General features: G+C 51.3%; 1 protein-coding gene across 1 annotated transcript in view; it reads left to right on the top strand.

The window, feature by feature from the left end:
- Positions 1–22,196, top strand: part of LOC127906903 (steroid 17-alpha-hydroxylase/17,20 lyase) — an 85,078-nt gene that overhangs the window by 26,522 nt on the left and 36,360 nt on the right. The gene's annotated exons all lie outside the window — the stretch shown is intronic.

Here is a 22,196-nt window from a genome sequence, read left to right as displayed (position 1 = left end):
TGACTCACAGCAGGTAACTAACACACCTGACCTACCTCACCTGTTATAGTCCTCATCCTCACACCGCCCTGACTCACAGCAGGTAACTAACACACCTGACCTACCTCACCTGTTATAGTCCCTCATCCTCACACCGCCCTGACTCACAGCAGGTAACTAACACACCTGACCTACCTCACCTGTTATAGTCCTCATCCCTCACACCGCCCTGACTCACAGAAGGTAACTAACACACCTGACCTATCTCACCTGTTATAGTCCCATCCCTCACACCGCCCTGACTCACAGCAGGTAACTAACACACCTGACCGATCTCACCTGTTATAGTCCTCATCCCTCACACCGCCCTGACTCACAGCAGGTAACTAACACACCTGACCTACCTCACCTGTTATAGTCCTCATCCCTCACACCGCCCTGACTCACAGCAGGTAACTAACACACCTGACCTACCTCACCTGTTATAGTCCTCATCCCTCACACCGCCCTGACTCACAGCAGGTAACTAACACACCTGACCTACCTCACCTGTTATAGTCCTCATCCATCACACCGCCCTGACTCACAGCAGGTAACTAACACACCTGACCTACCTCACCTGTTATAGTCCTCATCCCTCACACCGCCCTGACTCACAGCAGGTAACTAACACACCTGCCCTATCTCACCTGTTATAGTCCCATCCTCACACCGCCCTGACTCACAGCAGGTAACTAACACACCTGACCGATCTCACCTGTTATAGTCCTCATCCTCACACCACCTGACTCACAGCAGGTAACTAACACACCTGACCTACCTCACCTGTTATAGTCCTCATCCCTCACACCGCCCTGACTCACAGCAGGTAACTAACAAACCTGACCTACCTCACCTGTTATAGTCCTCATCCTCACAACGCCCTGACTCACAGCAGGTAACCAACACACCTGACCGATCTCACCTGTTATAGTCCTCATCCTCACACCGCCCTGACTCACAGCAGGTATCTAACACACCTGACCTACCTCACCTGTTATATTCCTCATCCCTCACACCGCCCTGACTCACAGCAGGTAACTAACACACCTGACCTACCTCACCTGTTATAGTCCTCATCCCTCACACCGCCCTGACTCACAGCAGGTAACTAACACACCTGACCGATCTCACCTGTTATAGTCCTCATCCCTCACACCGCCCTGACTCACAGCAGGTAACTAACACACCTGACCTACCTCACCTGTTATAGTCCTCATCCCTCACACCGCCCTGACTCACAGCAGGTAACTAACACACCTGACCTACCTCACCTGTTATATTCCTCATCCTCACACCGCCCTGACTCACAGCAGGTAACTAACACACCTGACCTACCTCACCTGTTATAGTCCTCATCCCTCACACCGCCTGACTCACAGCAGGTAACTAACACACCTGACCTACCTCACCTGTTATAGTCCTCATCCTCACACCGCCCTGACTCACAGCAGGTAACTAACACACCTGACCTACCTCACCTGTTATAGTCCTCATCCTCACACCGCCCTGACTCACAGCAGGTAACTAACACACCTGACCTACCTCACCTGTTATAGTCCTCATCCCTCACACCGCCCTGACTCACAGCAGGTAACTAACACACCTGACCGATCTCACCTGTTATAGTCCTCATCCTCACACCGCCCTGACTCACAGCAGGTAACTAACACACCTGACCTACCTCACTTGTTATAGTCCTCATCCCTTCTGACTCACAGCAGGTACCTAACACACCTGACCTACCTCACCTGTTATAGTCCTCATCCCTCACACCGCCCTGACTCACAGCAGGTAACTAACACACCTGACCGATCTCACCTGTTATAGTCCTCATCCTCACACCGCCCTGACTCACAGCAGGTAACTAACACACCTGACCTACCTCACCTGTTATAGTCCTCATCCCTCACACCGCCCTGACTCCCAGCAGGTAACTAACACACCTGACCTACCTCACCTGTTATAGTTCCTCATCCCTCACACCGCCCTGACTCACAGCAGGTAACTAACACACCTGACCTACCTCACCTGTTATAGTCCCCATCCTCACACCGCCCTGACTCACAGCAGGTAACTAACACACCTGACCGATCTCACCTGTTATAGTCCTCATCCTCAAACCGCCCTGACTCACAGCAGGTAACTAACACACCTGACCGATCTCACCTGTTATAGTCTTCATCCCTCACACCGCCCTGACTCACAGCAGGTAACTAACACACCTGACCTACCTCACCTGTTATAGTCCTCATCCCTCACACCGCCCTGACTCACAGCAGGTAACTAACACACCTGACCTACCTCACCTGTTATAGTCCTCATCCCTCACACCGCCCTGACTCACAGCAGGTAACTAACACACCTGACCGATCTCACCTGTTATAGTCCTCATCCCTCACACCGCCCTGACTCACAGCAGGTAACTAACACACCTGACCTATCTCACCTGCTATAGTCCTCATCCCTCACACCGCCCTGACTCACAGCAGTTAACTAACACACCTGACCTACCTCACCTGTTATAGTCCTCATCCCTCACACCGCCCTGACTCACAGCAGGTAACTAACACACCTGACCTACCTCACCTGTTATAGTCCTCATCCCTCACACCGCCCTGACTCACAGCAGATAACTAACACACCTGACCTACCTCACCTGTTATAGTCCTCATCCTCACACCGCCCTGACTCACAGCAGATAACTAACACACCTGACCTCTCACCTGTTATAGTCCTCATCCCTCACACCGCCCTGACTCACAGCAGGTAACTAACACACCTGACCTATCTCACCTGTTATAGTCCTCATCCTCACACCGCCCTGACTCACAGCAGGTAACTAACACACCTGACCTACCTCACCTGTTATAGTCCTCATCCTCACACCGCCCTGACTCACAGCAGGTAACTAACACACCTGACCTACCTCACCTGTTATAGTCCTCATCCCTCACACCGCCCTGACTCACAGCAGGTAACTAACACACCTGACCTACCTCACCTGTTATAGTCCTCATCCCTCACACCGCCCTGACTCACAGCAGGTAATTAACACACCTGACCTACCTCACCTGTTATAGTCCTCATCCTCACACCGCCCTGACTCACAGCAGGTAACTAACACACCTGACCTACCTCACCTGTTATAGTCCTCATCCTCACACCGCCCTGACTCACAGCAGATAAGTAACACACCTGACCTACCTCACCTGTTATAGTCCTCATCCCTCACACCGCCCTGACTCACAGCAGGTAACTAACACACCTGACCTACCTCACCTGTTATAGTCCTCATCCCTCACACCGCCCTGACTCACAGCAGGTAACTAACACACCTGACCTACCTCACCTGTTATAGTCCTCATCCCTCACACCGCCCTGACTCACAGCAGGTAACTAACACACCTGACCGATCTCACCTGTTATAGTCCTCATCCCTCACACCGCCCTGACTCACAGCAGGTAACTAACACACCTGACCTACCTCACCTGTTATAGTCCTCATCCCTCACACCGCCCTGACTCACAGCAGGTAACTAACACACCTGACCTACCTCACCTGTTATAGTCCTCATCCCTCACACCGCCCTGACTCACAGCAGGTAACTAACACACCTGACCGATCTCACCTGTTATAGTCCTCATCCCTCACACCGCCCTGACTCACAGCAGGTAACTAACACACCTGACCGATCTCACCTGTTATAGTCCTCATCCCTCACACAGCCCTGACTCACAGCAGTAACTAACACACTGACCTATCTCACCTGTTATAGTCCTCATCCCTCACACCGCCCTGACTCACAGCAGGTAACTAACACACCTGACCGACCTCACCTGTTATAGTCTTCATCCCTCACACCGCCCTGACTCACAGCAGTTAACTAACACACCTGACCTACCTCACCTGTTATAGTCCCCATCCCTTCTGACTCACAGCAGATAACTAACACACCTGACCTACCTCACCTGTTATAGTCCTCATCCCTCACACCGACCTGACTCACAGCAGTTAACTAACACACCTGACCTACCTCACCTGTTATAGTCCCCATCCCTTCTGACTCACAGCAGGTAACTAACACACCTGACCGATCTCACCTGTTATAGTCCTCATCCCTCACACCGTTCTGACTCACAGCAGGTAACTAACACACCTGACCTACCTCACCTGTTATAGTCCTCATCCTCACACCGCCCTGACTCACAGCAGATAACTAACACACCTGACCTACCTCACCTGTTATAGTCTCATCTCACACCGCCCTGACTCACAGCAGGTAACCAACACACCTGACCTACCTCACCTGTTATAGTCCTCATCCCTCACACCGCCTGACTCACAGCAGGTAACTAACACACCTGACCTACCTCACCTGTTATAGTCCTCATCCTCACACCGCCCTGACTCACAGCAGGTAACTAACACACCTGACCTACCTCACCTGTTATAGTCCTCATCCTCACACCGCCCTGACTCACAGCAGGTAACTAACACACCTGACCGATCTCACCTGTTATAGTCCTCATCCCTCACACCGCCCTGACTCACAGCAGGTAACTAACACACCTGACCGATCTCACCTGTTATAGTCCTCATCCTCACACCGCCCTGACTCACAGCAGGTAACTAACACAACTGACCTACCTCACCTGTTATAGTCCTCATCCTCACACCGTTCTGACTCACAGCAGGTAACTAACACAACTGACCTACCTCACCTGTTATAGTCCTCATCCCTCACACCGCCCTGACTCACAGCAGGTACTAACACACTGACCTACCTCACCTGTTATAGTCCTCATCCCTCACACCGTTCTGACTCACAGCAGGTAACTAACACAACTGACCTACTCACCTGTTATAGTCCTCATCCTCACACCGCCCTGACTCACAGCAGGTAACTAACACACCTGACCTACCTCACCTGTTATAGTCCTCATCCTCACACCGCCCTGACTCACAGCAGGTAACTAACACACCTGACCTACCTCACCTGTTATAGTCCTCATCCCTCACCGCCCTGACTCACAGCAGGTAACTAACACACCTGACCTACTCACCTGTTATAGTCTCATCCTCACACCGCCCTGACTCACAGCAGGTAACTAACACACCTGACCTACCTCACCTGTTATAGTCCTCATCCTCACACCGCCTGACTCACAGCAGGTAACTAACACACCTGACCTACCTCACCTGTTATAGTCCTCATCCTCACACCGCCCTGACTCACAGCAGGTAACTAACACACCTGACCTACCTCACCTGTTATAGTCCTCATCCCTCACACCGCCCTGACTCACAGCAGGTAACTAACACACCTGACCTACCTCACCTGTTATAGTCCTCATCCTCACACCGCCCTGACTCACAGCAGGTAACTAACACACCTGACCGATCTCACCTGTTATAGTCCCCATCCCTCACACCGCCCTGACTCACAGCAGGTAACTAACACACCTGACCTACCTCACCTGTTATAGTCCTCATCCTCACACCGCTTCTGACTCACAGCAGGTAACTAACACACCTGACCTACTCACCTGTTATAGTCCTCATCCCTCACACCGCCCTGACTCACAGCAGGTAACTAACACACCTGACCTACCTCACCTGTTATAGTCCTCATCCCTCACACCGCCCTGACTCACAGCAGGTAACTAACACACCTGACCTATCTCACCTGTTATAGTCCTCATCCTCACACCGCCCTGACTCACAGCAGGTAACTAACACACCTGACCTACCTCACCTGTTATAGTCCTCATCCTCACACCGCCCTGACTCACAGCAGGTAACTAACACACCTGACCTACCTCACCTGTTATAGTCCTCATCCTCACACCGCCCTGACTCACAGCAGGTAACTAACACACCTGACCTATCTCACCTGTTATAGTCCCCATCCTCACACCGCCCTGACTCACAGCAGGTAACTAACACACCTGACCTACCTCACCTGTTATAGTCCTCATCCTCACACCGCCCTGACTCACAGCAGGTAACTAACACACCTGACCTACCTCACCTGTTATAGTCCTCATCCTCACACCGCCCTGACTCACAGCAGGTAACCAACACACCTGACCTGATCTCACCTGTTATAGTCCTCATCCCTCACACCGCCCTGACTCACAGCAGGTAACTAACACACCTGACCGATCTCACCTGTTATAGTCCTCATCCCTCACACCGCCCTGACTCACAGCAGGTAACTAACACACCTGACCGATCTCACCTGTTATAGTCCTCATCCTCACACCGCCCTGACTCACAGCAGGTAACTAACACACCTGACCTACCTCACCTGTTATAGTCCTCATCCTTCGCCCTGACTCACAGCAGATAACTAACACACCTGACCTACCTCACCTGTTATAGTCCTCATCCCTCACACCGCCCTGACTCACAGCAGGTAACTAACACACCTGACCTACCTCACCTGTTATAGTCCTCATCCCTCACACCGCCCTGACTCACAGCAGGTAACTAACACACCTGACCTACCTCACCTGTTATAGTCCTCATCCTCACACCGCCCTGACTCACAGCAGGTAACTAACACACCTGACCTACCTCACCTGTTATAGTCCTCATCCCTCACACTGCCCTGACTCACAGCAGGTAACTAACACACCTGACCTACCTCACCTGTTATAGTCCTCATCCTCACACCGCCCTGACTCACAGCAGATACCTAACACACCTGACCTACCTCACCTGTTATAGTCCTCATCCCTCACACCGCCCTGACTCACAGCAGGTAACTAACACACCTGACCTACCTCACCTGTTATAGTCCTCATCCTCACACCGCCCTGACTCACAGCAGGTAACTAACACACCTGACCTACCTCACCTGTTATAGTCTCATCCTCACACCGCCCTGACTCACAGCAGGTAACTAACACACCTGACCTACCTCACCTGTTATAGTCCTCATCCCTCACACCTGCCCTGACTCACAGCAGGTAATTAACACACCTGACCTACTCACCTGTTATAGTCCCATCCTCACACCGCCCTGACTCACAGCAGGTAACCAACACACCTGACCTACCTCACCTGTTATAGTCCTCATCCCTCACACCGCCCTGACTCACAGCAGGTAACTAACACACCTGACCGATCTCACCTGTTATAGTCCTCATCCCTCACACGCCCTGACTCACAGCAGGTAACTAACACACCTGACCTATCTCACCTGTTATAGTCCTCATCCTCACACCGCCCTGACTCACAGCAGGTAACTAACACACCTGACCTACCTCACCTGTTATAGTCCTCATCCTCACACCGCCCTGACTCACAGCAGGTAACTAACACACCTGACCTACCTCACCTGTTATAGTCCTCATCCTCACACCGCCCTGACTCACAGCAGGTAACTAACACACCTGACCTACTCACCTGTTATAGTCCTCATCCTCACACCGCCCTGACTCACAGCAGGTAACTAACACACCTGACCTACTCACCTGTTATAGTCCTCATCCCCACCGCCTGACTCACAGCAGGTAACTAACACACCTGACCTATCTCACCTGTTATAGTCCTCATCCCACACCGCCCTGACTCACAGCAGGTAACCCAACACACCTGACCTACCTCACCTGTTATAGTCCCCATCCTCACACCGCCCTGACTCACAGCAGGTAACTAACACACCTGACCTATCTCACCTGTTATAGTCCTCATCCCTCACACCGCCCTGACTCACAGCAGGTAACTAACACACCTGACCGACCTCACCTGTTATAGTCCTCATCCTCACACTGCCCTGACTCACAGCAGGTAACTCAACACACCTGACCTACCTCACCTGTTATAGTCCTCATCCTCACACCGCCCTGACTCACAGCAGGTAACTAACACACCTGACCTACCTCACCTGTTATAGTCCCATCCCTCACATCGCCCTGACTCACAGCAGGTAACTAACACACCTGACCTACCTCACCTGTTATAGTCCTCATCCTCACACCGCCCTGACTCACAGCAGGTAACTAACACACCTGACCTACCTCACCTGTTATAGTCCTCATCCTCACACCGCCCTGACTCACAGCAGGTAACTAACACACCTGACCTACCTCACCTGTTATAGTCCTCATCCCTCACACCGCCCTGACTCACAGCAGGTACCTAACACACCTGACCGATCTCACCTGTTATAGTCCTCATCCTCACCGCCCTGACTCACAGCAGGTAAATTAACACACCTGACCTACCTCACCTGTTATAGTCTCCTCATCCCTCACACCGCCCTGACTCACAGCAGGTAACTAACACAACTGACCTACCTCACCTGTTATAGTCCTCATCCCTCACACGCCCTGACTCACAGCAGGTAACTAACACACCTGACCTACCTCACCTGTTATAGTCCTCATCCTCACACCGCCCTGACTCACAGCAGGTAACTAACACACCTGACCTACCTCACCTGTTATAGTCCTCATCCTCACACCGCCCTGACTCACAGCAGGTAACTAACACACCTGACCTACCTCACCTGTTATAGTCCTCATCCTCACACCGCCCCTGACTCACAGCAGGTAACTAACACACCTGACCGATCTCACCTGTTATAGTCTTCATCCTCACACCGCCCTGACTCACAGCAGGTAACTAACACACCTGACCTACCTCACCTGTTATAGTCCCCATCCCTCACACCGCCCTGACTCACAGCAGGTAACTAACACACCTGACCTACCTCACCTGTTATAGTCCTCATCCTCACACCGCCCTGACTCACAGCAGGTAACTAACACACCTGACCTACCTCACCTGTTATAGTCCTCATCCCTCACACCGCCTGACTCACAGCAGGTAACTAACACACCTGACCTACCTCACCTGTTATAGTCCTCATCCCTCACACCGCCCTGACTCACAGCAGGTAACTAACACACCTGACCGATCTCACCTGTTATAGTCCTCATCCCTCACACGGCCCTGACTCACAGCAGGTAACTAACACACCTGACCTACCTCACTTGTTATAGTCCTCATCCCTTCTGACTCACAGCAGGTAACTAACACACCTGACCGATCTCACCTGTTATAGTCCTCATCCCTCACACGGCCCTGACTCACAGCAGGTAACTAACACACCTGACCTACCTCACCTGTTATAGTCCTCATCCCTCACACCGCCCTGACTCACAGCAGGTAACTAAAACACCTGACCTACCTCACCTGTTATAGTCCTCATCCCTCACACCGCCCCTGACTCACAGCAGGTAACTAACACACCTGACCTACTCACCTGTTATAGTCCTCATCCCTCACACTGCCCTGACTCACAGCAGGTAACTAACACACCTGACCTATCTCACCTGTTATAGTCCTCATCCCTCACACCGCCCTGACTCACAGCAGGTAACTAACACACCTGACCGATTCTCACCTGTTATAGTCCTCATCCTCACACCGCCCTGACTCACAGCAGGGAACTAACACACCTGACCTACCCTCACCTGTTATAGTCCTCATCCCTCACACCGCCCTGACTCACAGCAGGTAACTAACACACCTGACCTATCTCACCTGTTATAGTCCTCATCCTCACACCGCCCTGACTCACAGCAGGTAACTAACACACCTGACCTACCTCACCTGTTATAGTCCTCATCCCTCACACCTTCTGACTCACAGCAGGTAACTAACACACTGACCTACCTCACCTGTTATAGTCCTCATCCCTCACACCGCCTGACTCACAGCAGGTAACTAACACACCTGACCTACCTCACCTGTTATAGTCCTCATCCCTCACACCGCCCTGACTCACAGCAGGTAACTAACACACCTGACCTATCTCACCTGTTATAGTCCTCATCCCTCACACCGCCCTGACTCACAGCAGGTAACTAACACACCTGACCTACCTCACCTGTTATAGTCCTCATCCTCACACCGCCCTGACTCACAGCAGGTAACTAACACACCTGACCTATCTCTACCTGTTATAGTCCTCATCCTCACACCGCCTGACTCACAGCAGGTAACTAACACACCTGACCTACCTCACCTGTTATAGTCCTCATCCTCACACCGCCCTGACTCACAGCAGGTAACTAACACACCTGACCTATCTCACCTGTTATAGTCCTCATCCTCACACCGCCCTGACTCACAGCAGGTAACTAACACACCTGACCGATCTCACCTGTTATAGTCCTCATCCTCACACGGCCCTGACTCACAGCAGGTAACTAACACACCTGACCTACCTCACTTGTTATAGTCCTCATCCCTTCTGACCTGACACAGCAGGTACCTAACACACCTGACCTACCTCACCTGTTATAGTCTCATCCTCACACCGCCCTGACTCACAGCAGGTAACTAACACACCTGACCTATCTCACCTGTTATAGTCCTCATCCCTCACACCGCCCTGACTCACAGCAGGTAACTAACACACCTGACCTACTCACTCTGTTATAGTCCTCATCCTCTCACCGCCCTGACTCACAGCAGTCCTAACACACCTGACCTACTCACCTGTTATAGTCCTCATCCTCACACCGCCCTGACTCACAGCAGGTAACTAACACACCTGACCTATCTCACCTGTTATAGTCCTCATCCCTCACACCGCCTGACTCACAGCAGGTAACTAACACACCTGACCTACTCACCTGTTATAGTCCTCATCCTCACACCGCCCTGACTCACAGCAGGTAACCAACACACCTGACCTACCTCACCTGTTATAGTCCCTCATCCCTCACACGCCCTGACTCACAGCAGGTAACTAACACACCTGACCTACTCACCTGTTATAGTCCTCATCCTCACACCGCCCTGACTCACAGCAGGTAACCAACACACCTGACCTACCTCACCTGTTATAGTCTCATCTCACACCGCCCTGACTCACAGCAGGTAACCTAACACACCTGACCTACTCACCTGTTATAGTCCTCATCCTCACACCGCCCTGACTCACAGCAGGTAACTAACACACCTGACCGACCTCACCTGTTATAGTCTCATCCTCACACGGCCCTGACTCACAGCAGGTAACTAACACACCTGACCTACCTCACTTGTTATAGTCCTCATCCCTTCTGACTCACAGCAGGTACCTAACACACCTGACCTACCTCACCTGTTATAGTCCTCATCCCTCACACCGCCCTGACTCACAGCAGGTAACTAACACACCTGACCTACCTCACCTGTTATAGTCCTCATCCTCACACCGCCCTGACTCACAGCAGGTAACTAACACACCTGACCTACTCACCTGTTATAGTCTCATCCTCACACCGCCCTGACTCACAGCAGGTAACTAACAACACACCTGACCTACTCACCTGTTATAGTCTCATCCCTCACACTGCCCTGACTCACAGCAGGTAACTAACACACCTGACCTATCTCACTGTTATAGTCCTCATCCTCACCGCCCTGACTCACAGCAGGTAACTAACACACCTGACCGATCTCACCTGTTATAGTCCTCATCCTCACACCGCCCTGACTCACAGCAGGTAACTAACACACCTGACCTACCTCACCTGTTATAGTCCTCATCCTCACACCGCCCTGACTCACAGCAGGTAACCAACACACCTGACCTACCTCACCTGTTATAGTCCTCATCCTCACACCGCCCTGACTCACAGCAGGTAACTAACACACCTGACCTACCTCACCTGTTATAGTCCTCATCCCTCACACCGCCCTGACTCACAGCAGGTAAACTAACACACCTGACCTACCTCACCTGTTATAGTCTCATCCCTCACACCGCCTGACTCACAGCAGGTAACTAACACACCTGACCTACTCACCTGTTATAGTCCTCATCCCTCACACCGCCCTGACTCACAGCAGGTAACTAACACACCTGACCGACCTCACCTGTTATAGTCCTCATCCTCACACCGCCCTGACTCACAGCAGGTAACTAACACACCTGACCTACCTCACCTGTTATAGTCTCATCCACTTCTGACTCACAGCAGGTAACTAACACACCTGACCTACCTCACCTGTTATAGTCCTCATCCCTCACACCGCCCTGACTCACAGCAGGTAACTAACACACCTGACCGATCTCACCTGTTATAGTCCTCATCCTCACACCGCCCTGACTCACAGCAGGTAACTAACACACCTGACCTACCTCACCTGTTATAGTCCTCATCTCACTTTCTGACTCACAGCAGGTACCTAACACACCTGACCTACCTCACCTGTTATAGTCCTCATCCTCACCGCCCTGACTCACAGCAGGTAACTAACACACCTGACCTACCTCACCTGTTATAGTCCTCATCCCTCACACCGCCCTGACTCACAGCAGGTAACTAACACACCTGACCTATCTCACCTGTTATAGTCCTCATCCTCACACCGCCCTGACTCACAGCAGGTAACTAACACACCTGACCTACCTCACCTGTTATAGTCTCATCCCTCACACCGCCCCTGACTCACAGCAGGTAACTAACACACCTGACCGATCTCACCTGTTATAGTCCTCATCCTCACCGCCCTGACTCACAGCAGGTAACTAACACACCTGACCTATCTCACCTGTTATAGTCTCATCCCTCACCGCCCTGACTCACAGCAGGTAACTAACACACCTGACCTACTCACCTGTTATAGTCCTCATCCTCACACCGCCCTGACTCACAGCAGGTAACTAACACACCTGACCACCTCACCTGTTATAGTCTCATCCTCACACCGCCCTGACTCACAGCAGGTAACTAACACACCTGACCTACCTCACCTGTTATAGTCCTCATCCCTTCTGACTCACAGCAGGTAACTAACACACCTGACCTACCTCACCTGTTATAGTCCTCATCCCTCACACCGCCCTGACTCACAGCAGGTAACTAACACACCTGACCTACCTCACCTGTTATAGTCTCATCCCTCTCACCGCCCTGACTCACAGCAGGTAACTAACACACCTGACCTACCTCACCTGTTATAGTCTCATCCTCACACCGCCCTGACTCACAGCAGGTAACTAACACACCTGACCTATCTCACCTGTTATAGTCTCATCCTCACACCGCCCTGACTCACAGCAGGTAACTAACACACCTGACCTACTCACCTGTTATAGTCCTCATCCTCACACCGCCCTGACTCACAGCAGGTAACTAACACACCTGACCTACTCACCTGTTATAGTCCTCATCCTCACACCGCCCTGACTCACAGCAGGTAACTAACACACCTGACCTATCTCACCTGTTATAGTCCTCATCCTCACACGCCCTGACTCACAGCAGGTAACTAACACACCTGACCTACTCACTTGTTATAGTCTCATCCCTCACTGACTGACTCACAGCAGGTACCTAACACACCTGACCTACTCACCTGTTATAGTCTCATCCTCACACCGCCCTGACTCACAGCAGGTAACTAACACACCTGACCTACCTCACCTGTTATAGTCTCATCTCACACCGCCCTGACTCACAGCAGGTAACTAACACACCTGACCTACTCACCTGTTATAGTCATCCCTCACACCGCCCTGACTCACAGCAGGTAACTAACACACCTGACCTACTCACCTGTTATAGTCCTCATCCTCACACCGCCCTGACTCACAGCAGGTAACTAACACACCTGACCTACTCACCTGTTATAGTCCTCATCCCTCACCGCCCTGACTCACAGCAGGTAACTAACACACCTGACCTACCTCACCTGTTATAGTCTCATCCTCACACCGCCCTGACTCACAGCAGGTAACTAACACACCTGACCTACCTCACCTGTTATAGTCCTCATCCCTCACACCGCCCTGACTCACAGCAGGTAACTAACACACCTGACCTACCTCACCTGTTATAGTCTCATCCCTCACACCGCCCTGACTCACAGCAGGTAACTAACACACCTGACCTACTCACTTGTTATAGTCTCATCCTTCTGACTCACAGCAGGTACCTAACACACCTGACCTACTCACCTGTTATAGTCCTCATCTCACACCGCCCTGACTCACAGCAGGTAACTAACACACCTGACCGATCTCACCTGTTATAGTCCTCATCCCTCACACCGCCCTGACTCACAGCAGGTAACTAACACACCTGACCTACCTCACCTGTTATAGTCCTCATCCCTTCTGACTCACAGCAGGTACCTAACACACCTGACCTACTCACCTGTTATAGTCTCATCTCACACCGCCCTGACTCACAGCAGGTAACTAACACACCTGACCTACCTCACCTGTTATAGTCCTCATCCCTCACACCGCCCTGACTCACAGCAGGTAACTAACACACCTGACCTACTCACCTGTTATAGTCTCATCCTCACACCGCCCTGACTCACAGCAGGTAACTAACACACCTGACCTACTCACCTGTTATAGTCCTCATCCCTCACACGCCCTGACTCACAGCAGGTAACTAACACACCTGACCTACCTCACCTGTTATAGTCCTCATCCTCACCGCCCTGACTCACAGCAGGTAACTAACACACCTGACCTATCTCACCTGTTATAGTCCTCATCCTCACACCGCCCTGACTCACAGCAGGTAACTAACACACCTGACCTACCTCACCTGTTATAGTCCTCATCCTCACACCGCCCTGACTCACAGCAGGTAACTAACACACCTGACCTACTCACCTGTTATAGTCTCATCCTCACCGCCCTGACTCACAGCAGGTAACTAACACACCTGACCTACTCACCTGTTATAGTCTCATCTCACCGCCCTGACTCACAGCAGGTAACTAACACACCTGACCTACCTCACCTGTTATAGTCTCATCTCACACCGCCCCTGACTCACAGCAGGTAACTAACACACCTGACCTACTCACCTGTTATAGTCTCATCTCACACCGCCTGACTCACAGCAGGTAATTAACACACCTGACCGATCTCACCTGTTATAGTCATCCTCATCTGACTCACAGCAGGCCAAACACCTGACTCACAGTTATAGGTATCCTCAACGGCGCCCTGACTCACAGCAGGTAACTAACACACCTGACCTACTCACCTGTTATAGTCCTCATCTCACCGCCTTCTGACTCACAGCAGGTAAACTAACACACTGACCTATCTCACCTGTTATAGTCTCATCCTCACCGCCCTGACTCACAGCAGGTAACTAACACACCTGACCTACTCACCTGTTATAGTCATCCCTCATCTGACTCACAGCAGGTACACCTGACCTATCTCACCTGTTATACTCATCTCAGCCTGACTCACAGCAGGTAACTAACACACCTGACCTACCTCACCTGTTATAGTCCTCATCCTCACACCGCCTGACTTCACAGCAGGTAACTAACACACCTGACCTACTCACCTGTTATAGTCTCATCTCACCGCCCTGACTCACAGCAGGTAACTAACACACCTGACCTACTCACCTGTTATAGTCCTCATCCTCACACTGCGCCTGACTCACAGCAGGTAACTAACACACCTGACCGATCTCACCTGTTATAGTCTCATCCTCACACCGCCCTGACTCACAGCAGGTAACTAACACACCTGACCTACCTCACCTGTTATAGTCTCATCCTCACTTCTGACTTCACAGCAGGTACCTAACACACCTGACCTACCTCACCTGTTATAGTCTCATCCTCACCGCCCTGACTCACAGCAGGTAACTAACACACCTGACCGATCTCACCTGTTATAGTCTCATCCTCACACCGCCCTGACTCACAGCAGGTAACTAACACACCTGACCTACCTCACCTGTTATAGTCTCATCTCACACTTCTGACTCACAGCAGGTACCTAACACACCTGACCTACTCACCTGTTATAGTCTCATCTCACACCGCCCTGACTCACAGCAGGTAACTAACACACCTGACCTACTCACCTGTTATAGTCTCATCTCACACGCTCTGACTCACAGCAGGTAACTAACACACCTGACCTACTCACCTGTTATAGTCTCATCCTCACACCGCTTCTGACTCACAGCAGGTAAATTAACACACCTGACCTACTCACCTGTTATAGTCTCATCCCTCTCACCGCCCTGACTCACAGCAGGTAACTAACACACCTGACCTACTCACCTGTTATAGTCTCATCTCACACCGCCCTGACTCACAGCAGGTAACTAACACACCTGACCTACTCACCTGTTATAGTCCTCATCCTCACACCGCCCTGACTCACAGCAGGTAACTAACACACCTGACCGATCTCACCTGTTATAGTCCTCATCTCACACCGCCCTGACTCACAGCAGGTAACTAACACACCTGACCTACTCACCTGTTATAGTCTCATCTCACACCGCCCCTGACTTCACAGCAGGTAACTAACACACCTGACCTACCTCACCTGTTATAGTCTCATCCTCACACCGCCCTGACTCACAGCAGGTAACTAACACACCTGACCTATCTCACCTGTTATAGTCTCATCTCTCACCGCCCTGACTCACAGCAGGTAAACTAACACACCTGACCTACTCACTTGTTATAGTCCTCATCCTCACCGCTTCTGACTCACAGCAGGTAACTAACACACCTGACCTACTCACCTGTTATAGTCTCATCCTCACACCGCCTGACTCACAGCAGGTAACTAACACACCTGACCTACTCACCTGTTATAGTCTCATCCTCACACCGCCCTGACTCACAGCAGGTAACTAACACACCTGACCTACTCACCTGTTATAGTCCTCATCCTCACACCGCTTCTGACTCACAGCAGGTAACTAACACACCTGACCTACTCACCTGTTATAGTCCTCATCCTCACACCGCCTGACTCACAGCAGGTAACTCAACACACCTGACCTATTCTCACCTGTTATAGTCTCATCCTCACACTGCCCTGACTCACAGCAGGTAACTAACACACTCTGACCTACTCACCTGTTATAGTCTCTCATCACCGCTTCTGACTCACAGCAGGTAACTAACACACTCTGACCTACTCACCTGTTATAGTCTCATCCCTCACACCGCCTGACTCACAGCAGGTAACTAACACACCTGACCCGATCTCACCTGTTATAGTCTCATCTCACACGCCTGACTCACAGCAGGTAAACTAACACACCTGACCTACTCACCTGTTATAGTCTCATCCTCACACCGCCCTGACTCACAGCAGGTAACTAACACACCTGACCTACTCACCTGTTATAGTCTCATCTCACTTTCTGACTCACAGCAGGTACCTAACACACCTGACCTACTACCTGTTATAGTCTCATCCTCACACGCCTGACTCACAGCAGGTAACTAACACACCTGACCTACTCACCTGTTATAGTCTCATCCTCACCGCCCTGACTCACAGCAGGTAACTAACACACCTGACCTACTCACCTGTTATAGTCTCATCTCACCGCCCTGACTCACAGCAGGTAACTAACACACCTGACCTATTCTCACCTGTTATAGTCTCATCCTCACCGCCTGACTCACAGCAGGTAACTAACACACCTGACCTATCTCACCTGTTATAGTCTCATCCTCTCACCGCTCTGACTCACAGCAGGTAACTAACACACCTGACCTACTCACCTGTTATAGTCTCATCCTCACACCGCCCTGACTCACAGCAGGTAAACTAACACACCTGACCTACTCACCTGTTATAGTCTCATCCTCACACCGCCTGACTCACAGCAGGTAAACTAACACACCTGACCTACTCACCTGTTATAGTCTCATCCTCACACGCCCTGACTCACAGCAGGTAACAACACACCTGACCTACTCACCTGTTATAGTCTCATCTCACACCGCTTCTGACTCACAGCAGGTACCTAACACACCTGACCTACTCACCTGTTATAGTCTCATCTCACACCGCCTGACTCACAGCAGGTAACTAACACACCTGACCTACTCACCTGTTATAGTCTCATCCTCACACGCTTCTGACTCACAGCAGGTAACTAACACACCTGACCTACTCACCTGTTATAGTCTCTCATCCTCACACCGCCCTGACTCACAGCAGGTAACTAACACACCTGACCTACTCACCTGTTATAGTCTCTCATCTCACACTGCTCCTGACTTCACAGCAGGTAACTAACACACCTGACCTACTCACCTGTTATAGTCTCATCCTCACACCGCCTGACTCACAGCAGGTAACTAACACACCTGACCTACTCACCTGTTATAGTCCTCATCCTCACACCGCCCTGACTCACAGCAGGTAACTAACACACCTGACCGATCTCACCTGTTATAGTCTCATCCTCACACGCCCTGACTCACAGCAGGTAACTAACACACCTGACCTACTCACCTGTTATAGTCTCATCTCACACCGCCTGACTCACAGCAGGTAACTAACACACCTGACCTACTCACCTGTTATAGTCTCATCCTCACACCGCCCTGACTCACAGCAGGTAACTAACACACCTGACCTACTCTCACCTGTTATAGTCCTCATCCTCACACTTCCTGACTCACAGCAGGTAACTAACACACCTGACCTACTCACCTGTTATAGTCTCATCACCGCCTGACTCACAGCAGGTAACCTAACACACCTGACCTACTCACCTGTTATAGTCTCATCCCTCACACCGCCCTGACTCACAGCAGGTAACTAACACACCTGACCTACTCACCTGTTATAGTCTCATCCTCACACCGCCCTGACTCACAGCAGGTAACTAACACACCTGACCTACTCACCTGTTATAGTCCTCATCCTCACACTGCCCTGACTCACAGCAGGTAACTAACACACCTGACCTACTCACCTGTTATAGTCTCATCCTCACACCGCCCTGACTCACAGCAGGTAACTAACACACCTGACCTACTCACCTGTTATAGTCTCATCTCACACCGCCCTGACTCACAGCAGGTAACTAACACACCTGACCTACTCACCTGTTATAGTCTCATCCCTCACACGGCCCCTGACTCACAGCAGGTACTAACACACCTGACCTACCTCACCTGTTATAGTCTCATCCCTCACCGCCCTGACTCACAGCAGGTAACTAACACACCTGACCGATCTCACCTGTTATAGTCTCATCCTCACACCGCCCTGACTCACAGCAGGTAACTAACACACCTGACCTACTCACCTGTTATAGTCCTCATCCCTCACACCGCCCTGACTCACAGCAGGTAACTAACACACCTGACCTATCTCACCTGTTATAGTCTCATCCCTCACCGCCTGACTCACAGCAGGTAACTAACACACCTGACCTACTCACCTGTTATAGTCTCATCCTCACACCGCCCTGACTCACAGCAGGTAACTAACACACCTGACCTACTCACCTGTTATAGTCTCATCCTCACATCACCCCTGACTCACAGCAGGTAACTAACACACCTGACCTACCTCACCTGTTATAGTCCTCATCCTCACACCGCCCTGACTCACAGCAGATAACTAACACACCTGACCTACCTCACCTGTTATAGTCTCATCCCTCACACTGCCCTGACTCACAGCAGGTAACTAACACACCTGACCTACTCACCTGTTATAGTCCTCATCCCTTCTGACTCACAGCAGGTACCTAACACACCTGACCTACCTCACCTGTTATAGTCCTCATCCCTCACCGCCCTGACTCACAGCAGGTAACTAACACACCTGACCGACTCACCTGTTATAGTCTCATCCTCACACGGCCCTGACTCACAGCAGGTAACTAACACACCTGACCTATCTCACCTGTTATAGTCTCATCCCTCACACCGCCCTGACTCACAGCAGGTAACTAACACACCTGACCTACCTCACCTGTTATAGTCCTCATCCTCACACCGCCCTGACTCACAGCAGGTAACTAACACACCTGACCTACCTCACCTGTTATAGTCCTCATCCTCACCGCCCTGACTCACAGCAGGTAACTAACACACCTGACCTATCTCACCTGTTATAGTCCTCATCCTCACCGCCCTGACTCACAGCAGGTAACTAACACACCTGACCTATCTCACCTGTTATAGTCCTCATCCCTCACACCGCCCTGACTCACAGCAGGTAACTAACACACCTGACCTATCTCACCTGTTATAGTCCTCATCCCTCACACCGCCCTGACTCACAGCAGGTAACTAACACACCTGACCTACCTCACCTGTTATAGTCCCATCCCTCACATCACCCTGACTCACAGCAGGTAACTAACACACCTGACCTACCTCACCTGTTATAGTCCCATCCCTCACACCGCCCTGACTCACAGCAGGTAACTAACACACCTGACCTACCTCACCTGTTATAGTCCTCATCCCTCACACTGCCCTGACTCACAGCAGGTAACTAACACACCTGACCTACCTCACCTGTTATAGTCCTCATCCCTTCTGACTCACAGCAGGTACCTAACACACCTGACCTACTCACCTGTTATAGTCTCATCCTCACACCGCCTGACTCACAGCAGGTAACTAACACACCTGACCTATCTCACCTGTTATAGTCCTCATCCTCACGCCCTGACTCACAGCAGGTAACTAACACACCTGACCTACTCACCTGTTATAGTCTCATCTCACACCGCCCTGACCTCAGCAGGTACTAACACACCTGACCTATCTCACCTGTTATAGTCTCATCTCACCGCCCTGACTCACAGCAGGTAACTAACACACCTGACCTACTCACCTGTTATAGTCCTCATCCTCACACCGCCCTGACTCACAGCAGGTAACTAACACACCTGACCTATCTCACCTGTTATAGTCTCATCCTCACACCGCCCTGACTCACAGCAGGTAACTAACACACCTGACCTACCTCACCTGTTATAGTCCTCATCCCACACCGCCCTGACTCACAGCAGGTAACTAACACACCTGACCTATCTCACCTGTTATAGTCTCATCCCTCACCGCCCCTGACTCACAGCAGGTAACTAACACACCTGACCTACCTCACCTGTTATAGTCCTCATCCTCACACCGCCCTGACTCACAGCAGGTAACTAACACACCTGACCTACCTCACCTGTTATAGTCCTCATCCTCACACCGCCCTGACTCACAGCAGGTAACTAACACACCTGACCTACCTCACCTGTTATAGTCTCATCCCTCACACGCCCTGACTCACAGCAGGTAACTAACACACCTGACCTGTTATAGTCTCATCCCTTCTGACTCACAGCAGGTACCTAACACACCTGACCTATCTCACCTGTTATAGTCTCATCCTCACACCGCCCTGACTCACAGCAGGTAACTAACACACCTGACCTACCTCACCTGTTATAGTCCTCATCTCACACCGCCCTGACTCACAGCAGGTAACTAACACACCTGACCTACCTCACCTGTTATAGTCCTCATCCCTCACACCGCCCTGACTCACAGCAGGTAACTAACACACCTGACCTACCTCACCTGTTATAGTCCTCATCCCTCACACCGCCCTGACTCACAGCAGGTAACTAACACACCTGACCTACCTCACCTGTTATAGTCCTCATCCCTCACACCGCCCTGACTCACAGCAGGTAACTAACACACCTGACCGACCTCACCTGTTATAGTCCTCATCCCTCACACCGCCCTGACTCACAGCAGGTAACTAACACACCTGACCTACCTCACCTGTTATAGTCCTCATCCCTTCTGACTCACAGCAGGTAACTAACACACCTGACCTACCTCACCTGTTATAGTCCTCATCCCTCACACCGCCCTGACTCACAGCAGGTAACTAACACACCTGACCTACCTCACCTGTTATAGTCCTCATCCCTCACACCGCCCTGACTCACAGCAGGTAACTAACACACCTGACCTACCTCACCTGTTATAGTCCTCATCCCTCACCGCCCTGACTCACAGCAGGTAACTAACACACCTGACCGATCTCACCTGTTATAGTCCTCATCCCTCACCGCCCTGACTCACAGCAGGTAACTAACACACCTGACCTACCTCACCTGTTATAGTCCTCATCCTTCTGACTCACAGCCCTAACACACCTGACCTATCTCACCTGTTATAGTCCTCATCCTCACTGCCCTGACTCACAGCAGGTAACTAACACACCTGACCTACCTCACCTGTTATAGTCCTCATCCCTCACACCGCCCTGACTCACAGCAGGTAACTAACACACCTGACCTACCTCACCTGTTATAGTCCTCATCCTCACACCGCCCTGACTCACAGCAGGTAACTAACACACCTGACCTAT

This window comes from Oncorhynchus keta, chromosome 13, assembly GCF_023373465.1.
Source record: "Oncorhynchus keta strain PuntledgeMale-10-30-2019 chromosome 13, Oket_V2, whole genome shotgun sequence".
In the NCBI taxonomy this organism is placed as follows: domain Eukaryota; kingdom Metazoa; phylum Chordata; class Actinopteri; order Salmoniformes; family Salmonidae; genus Oncorhynchus; species Oncorhynchus keta.
This window is presented reverse-complemented; position numbering and strand designations above follow the sequence as displayed.